Consider the following 4,630-nt stretch of genomic DNA (forward strand, 5'->3'; position numbering starts at 1 on the left):
AATTTATTGAGCGTTTTTAGCATGAAGGGCTGTTGAATTTTGTCAAAAGCCTTTTCTGCATCTATTGAGATAATCATGTGGTTCTTGGCTGTTTTCAATTACTGAAAAATGAGAATGGGCCGGGCGCCAGGGCTCACACCTGTAATCCCAGCACTTTGGGAGGCCGAGGCGGGCGGATCACGAGATCAGGAGTTCGAGACCAACCTGGCTAACACGGTGAAACCCAGTCTCTACTAAAAATACAAAAATTAGCCAGGTGTGGTGGTGCATGCCTGTAATCCCAGCTACTCAGGAGGCTGAGGTAGGAGAAGTGCTTTAACCTGGGAGGTGGAGGTTACAGTGAGCCGAGATGGCACCACTGCACTCCAGCCAGGGCAACAGAGCAAGACTCCATCTCGAAAAAAAAAAAGTGACAACGATAGCAACCTTGCAACATTAGTGTAAGGGTTAGAAATAAGGCTTTAGCCTAGTGCCTGGCACAAATTGGTAGCTATTGTGATACTTTATCCATTAATAGCTACTTTATAGCTATTTCTTATTATTCTATATAGCCAAATTCCAAACTGTGTTTTAATCCTGAGGGTTTCTTAAAGGCAGTCTAAATTCCCATTGTCTCATAATTTTTTATTGTCAGCTGCCTCAGTGACAAAGAAGCCTGTTAAGAGGGTGTAACATTATGTTGAGAACTTCTGGTAAATGAGAGTTTACTGCAATTACCCAGGGTCACTAGGTGTATCCAGTCTGAAGTCTGTTTTTGAAAAGTTTTACTGGAATATGCCATTGCCCATTTGTTTATACGTTATCTGTGACTGCTTTCATGCCACAGTGCAGAGCTGAGTCATTGCCAAAGAGAACTTATGCTCTGCAAAGCCAGATGTTTACTATTTGTCCCTTTACAGAAAAAGTTTGCTGACCTCGGTATTAGGCCCTAACCAAGGGTAAGATCTTGCTAAAGTCAGTCTGGCCCAGATCTGCATCAGACAGAAAGGCATCCTGCTTATAAATTGCCCGGTTCATGTACTTTTCATTCTCAGTGTGTGGCTCGTATCTTTTCCTGAAAAACCCAAAATACCAGTCACAATTATTTGTAGGGAACCCAGGGTGTGCTCACAAAATGTACATCTCCACCAGGTATCCAGAATCAAAGTGGAGATCAAAATATCAAAGACATAAAAACTACAACAGGCCAGGCGTGGCGGCTCACACCTGTGATGCTAACATTTTGCAAGGCCAAGGTGGGAGTGAGGAAGGAGACCACTGCTACTCCTGCTGCCCTCCTCCCCGCACCATGCCTAGTTCACAAGACAGGAGGAGAGAAAAAGCAACAAGCTAGAAAGAAACAAAAGTAAGATAAATAGCCAGACAACCTTGGCACCACCACCCGACCCTAGGAGTGAAACAAAGTAATAATAGTAACATCAATCCCTGACCTAAACTACTTGTGTTATCTGTAAATTCCAGACACTGTATGAAAAAAGCATTGTAAAACTTTTTCTTCTGTTAGCTGATGCATGTAGCCCCCAGTCACGTTTCCCACGCTTGCTCGATTTATCACGACCCTTTCACGTGGACCCCTTAAAGTTGTAAGCCTTTAAAAAGGCCAAGAAGTTCTTTTTCGGGGAGCTCATCTCTTAAGACATGAGTCTGCTGATGCTCCCAGCCAAATAAAAAACCTCTTCCTTCTTTAATCCGGTGTCTGAGGAGTTTTGTCTGTGGCTTGTCCCGCTACAGGAGAATTGCGTGAGCCCAGGAGTTTGAAACCAGCCTGGGTAACATATGAAATCTCCTCTCTACTAAAAATCAAAAAAATTAGCTGGGCGTGGTGGTACGCACCTGTGGTCCCAGCTACTCTGGAGGCTGAGGTGGGAGGATCACCCAAGCCTGGGAAACTGAGGCTGCAGTGAGCTGTGATTGTGCCACTGCACTCCAGCAGGGGTGACAGTGTGGCCCCATCTCAAAAAAAAAAACTGAAAAAGCAAAACGACAGCAACAAAAAAACTACAACACTTTATGAATTTAAAATGGGAATTTGTAGGAAGTTTATGTATGCTTTCCTTGCTCTACTCATCTTTATGTATTATCGTCTTATTGCATTGAATTAATAATTACTTTATCGTAACATACTACTGTCAAAAGACAAAATTGCAACAAATCTAAATATCTTTATTGGCTTTTATTTGCAATTCTAAATCAGGCAACACCTCCTTCTATGAAGTAGAAGTACTGTTCTGATGACCTGGGCAGAGGAGGTTGGCTTTACAGGCAGAAAAGGGCTGAAGAAAGCAGAAACAGAGAACATAATGTGAATGGTCTTATCGAAGTTACTTTCCTGGCTGCAGGTGGTGGCCCACACCTGTGATTCCAGCACTTTGCGAGGCTGAAGTGGGAGGAGCGCTTGAAGCTGGGAGTTCAAGACCAGTCTGGGCAACATAGCGATACCTCATCTCCACAAAAATGAAAAAAATTAGCTGGGCATGGTGGTGTGCTTTAGTCCTAGCTACTCAGGAGGCTGAGGTGGGGGAGGACCACTCAAGCCAGGGAGGTAGAAGTTACAGTGAGTTATGATCATGCCACTGCATTCCAGCCTGAGTGACAGGGTGAGACCCTATCTCTAATTAATTAATTAACAATTTTAAAAATCACAAAGTTACTTTTCTTTTTTTTTTGGAGACAGAGTCTCATTCTGTTGCCCAGACTGGAGTGCAGTGGCGCGATCCTGGCTCACTGCAACCTCTGCCTCCTGGATCCAAACGATTCTCCTGCCTCAGCCTCCCAAGTAGCTGGGATTACAGGCACGCGCCACCAGGCCCAGCTAATTTTGTATTTTTAGTAGAGACAGGGTTTTACCATGTTGGCCAGGCTGGTCTCCAACTCCCGACCTCAGGTGATCCGCCCGCCTCAGTCTCCCAAAGTGCTGGGATCACAGGCGTGAGCCACTGTGCCCGGCCACAAAATTAGTTTTCTTGGAAAGATTAAAGCAGAGGGGACTTCCTTACCATGCCAGCTAAAACTGGCTATTCTCTCTCTCCCTTGAGTTCTTTGTTATGGAAAATAGTAACTATAATTATTGCCAACTATGTCAAAACATTGAATAGCAGTTTTTAATTTTTATTATTATTATTATTATTTTGAGACAGGGTCTCACTCTGTCACCCAGGCAGGAGTGCAGTGGCACAAACATGACTCACTGCAGCCTCGAACCACCCTCCTACCTCAGCCTCCTGAGTAGCAGGGACTACAGGCACGTGCCACCATGACCAGCCTTTTTTTTTTTTTTAATTTTTGTGAGATGGGGGATCCACGATGTTGCCCAGACTGGTCTTGAACTCCTGGACTCAAGTGATCCTCCTGCCTCGGCCCCTCAAAGTGCTGGGATTACAGGTGTGAGCCCTTGTGCCCAGCCTAAACAGCAGTTTTTTTTAACACTCCACTTAGGAGAGTATCATGAAGAACAGCGACTAGGCGTTAGGAAACCTGGATTATATATTTCCAGCTCTTTCTCAAACTAGTTATGTGACCACAGGGAAGTCACTTAACTTTCCTGAACCTGGTTTACTCATCTCGAAAATGTTAACATTTGGCTGGGTGTGATGGCTCACGCCTGTAATCTTAGCACTTTGGGAGGCTGAGGTGGGCAGATACTTGAGGTCAGGAGTTTCAGACCAGCCTGGCCAACATGGTGAAACCCTGTCTCTAATAAAAATACAAAAATTAGCCGGGCGTGGTGGCACATGCCTGTAGTCCCAGCTACTCGGGAGGCTAAGGCAGGAGAATGGCGTGAACCTGGGAGGTGGAGGTTGCGGTGAGCTGAGATCGCGCTACTGCACTCCAGCCTGGGCAACAGAGCGAGACTCCATCTCAAAAAAAAAAAGAAAAAAAGACCCAGAAGGAACATCATAATGAAATTGGAATTATCCCAGGAATGCAAAAATAGTTTAGCATCAGAAAATGTAAAAAAAAAAATAGAAAGATCAATAGATGCAGAAAAGATATTTGGCAAAATTCAGCATATATTCATCATTTAAAAGCCAATACCAAAAACCTCTTAGCAAACTAGAAATTAAAGAAAACTTTTTTTTTTTTAGCCGAGTGACGTGGCCCACACTTGTAATCCCATCTACTCAGGAGGCTAAGGCGGGAGAGTCACTTGAACCCAGGAGGCAGAGGTTGCAGTGAGCCGAGGTAGAGCCACGGTGCTCCAGCCTGGGTAACAGAGCGAGTCTCCATCTCAAAAAAAATAAAAATAAAAATAAAAACATGTAAAACTACACGTATTACTTAAATAAAACACACAAACACATAATAAAAGTATCACAACATGCTAAAGAATAATAATCACCAAATTCAGAAGAGTGTTTATCTTTGGGGAAGATTGAGGAGACTGGGACTAGAGACTTCAGATATATCTGACATATGTAATCTTTAAAAAAAAACCAAGTCTCTACCATGGTAAAATATTTAAATTTGGTGTTACATACATAAATATTCATTATTTTATTCATTATACTTTCTAAATTTTTGAAATATTTCGTAATTTTGAAAAAGTTAAATCATTAAAACAAATTTTTTTAAAAAACCTAATCAAGCTTTTGCGTTTTTTCTTTTTTCTTTTTTCTTTTTTTTTTTTTTT

General features: G+C 42.7%; 1 protein-coding gene across 1 annotated transcript in view; it reads left to right on the forward strand.

Annotated features, from left to right (window-relative positions):
* Positions 1-4,630, forward strand: part of IQCG (IQ motif containing G) — a 49,612-nt gene that overhangs the window by 15,034 nt on the left and 29,948 nt on the right. The window lies entirely within an intron of this gene.

The sequence above is a fragment of the Colobus angolensis genome, unplaced genomic scaffold (genome assembly GCF_000951035.1).
Source record: "Colobus angolensis palliatus isolate OR3802 unplaced genomic scaffold, Cang.pa_1.0 Scaffold54, whole genome shotgun sequence".
In the NCBI taxonomy this organism is placed as follows: domain Eukaryota; kingdom Metazoa; phylum Chordata; class Mammalia; order Primates; family Cercopithecidae; genus Colobus; species Colobus angolensis.